Here is a 1,938-nt window from a genome sequence, read left to right as displayed (position 1 = left end):
ATCGTATACAAATCAAACTGTGGCCTCAGCAAAAATACTGTGATGCTAATATCCTTTGAATTTGGACTGTCTGGAATTCATGTGTTAAACTGTTCCTATCTGATAAAACTTGTTAGAAGAAAGAAACCAGGTTCCTTACCAACACATTCCATGTTAAACCTTTTTTATCTGAAGGAGGTAAAACAAAAAAAGAGAAAAGCTTGTTCAGATTCATACATATTTGTTGCACCAGCCCAATGTGTAGAACTATGGCAGATATAAATGTATCTAATACACACAAAAAGTAACACAAAACAATAATAACTCTCGCCAATTTAACCAGAAAATCAGTTAGGAAGAGGTCTGCTTCTAAGATACCTCGCTCTTTCACCCTTCTAATTCTTAAGTCAAAAACCTCTTATCCTCCAACTACAAGTTTCAGTCCTACATCAAGATTTTTAATCCTTTTCTAAAAACATATATATTTCTTTTATTGATTTCAGAGAGGAAGGGAGAGGGAGAGAGATATAGAAACATCAATGATGAGAGAGAATCATTGATTGGCTGCCTACTGCATGCTCCCTCCCGGGGAGCGAGCCCGCAACCCGGCATGTGCCCTGGGCTGGAATCGAACCCAGGACCCTTCAGTCCACAGGCCGACGCTCTATCCACTGAGCCAAACCAGCTAATCCTTAAGAATATAAGGACCCCAGCTCTGCAATTCTGATTAATTCAGGTTTGCTATTTGCCCCTCGTTAACTTTGCTCCCTGAGCCTAATAACTGGATTCTTGCTACATTTCTCAAAATAAAAACCCTGCATGTATTGCAGTTCCAAGGTTTCCTTGCTCCTAAGGGTTTTTTTTTCCCCTCCGTGACCCCAACCCTGAATTATTTCCCTTTCATTCATTTATTTTTTCAATGCATTTTTATTGAAAATCTGACCGTTTCTATACATTGTGCTAGGTGCCATGGATACAGATCTCTCATCATTGTCTTCATGTTGCAACTATTGTCTATTCCAAAACTCCTCTGATCCCATGCTTTCCCCAACCTCCTGACACCTATCATCTCAATGCCTACTGTCACAAGTGGTCCAGGGAGCAGAAATAACAACCAGATGCTATGTGTTATGTCTGTGCCCTCTCTCTATGTACCATAATAGAATCTGTCCAGAAATTAATAAATTATTGTGTGTTCTTACATTATTTGTTTAATACCGCTGGTCAAATTTGAGAACAAAAATTATCTATTAGTCTAAGGTGTGCCATAGACTAATGCTGGAGGATCTATGGCTTCTTCTTACTCTCCTTGGTATGTTCTGTTGTTCACCTATATCCCTCTGGTAATTTCCCCCTCTATTCAACCTTCTAGACCTGGATCTCACCCCTACAATCAAGGATGCTTTTTTGAGTGCTCAGATTATAGTCCTCACTTGCCTGTTCGGTTCTGTCACTAAGAAGGGAATCTGTGCTCTTTATCAGACAGGAATTTGAGATGTCAGAAAGAAGAAAGCTATCCATTAACCAACAAATTGGATGAAAATAGGCTAATTACATCAAATTGATACTGAATATGAAACTATACTTTATAATAATGCCTAACATACAGCACTTTACAGATCTAGAAAGGAGAGTCACACATATTATCTCAGCTGGAAATCTCAGAGAATCTCACTAAAATGTTAGCAAGTTGCAAGCAGAGAAACCCATGCAGAGACTCCTTTGCAAACATATTCAACAAAAGTTGATCACAGAAATGTCTGCATATTTGGCAATTATTAAAAAGCTTAACTGCATAATAGTCTTATAAATGCTCCCCCTTCTAATTAAAAATCTAATCATGCCATAGGCTGATTTAAACCCTTCCCATTGTTCTTGGAATAATGAGACAAACATCTCAGAAAGGCGAGCTTTATCATGCACCTCTCCTTAGACTCCCAAACCTATACCCCCTCAGTT

Source organism: Cnephaeus nilssonii, assembly GCF_951640355.1.
Source record: "Cnephaeus nilssonii genome assembly, chromosome: 5".
Taxonomy (NCBI): domain Eukaryota; kingdom Metazoa; phylum Chordata; class Mammalia; order Chiroptera; family Vespertilionidae; genus Cnephaeus; species Cnephaeus nilssonii.
The sequence above is the reverse complement of the archived record's forward strand: the minus strand, read 5'-3'. Positions refer to the sequence as shown.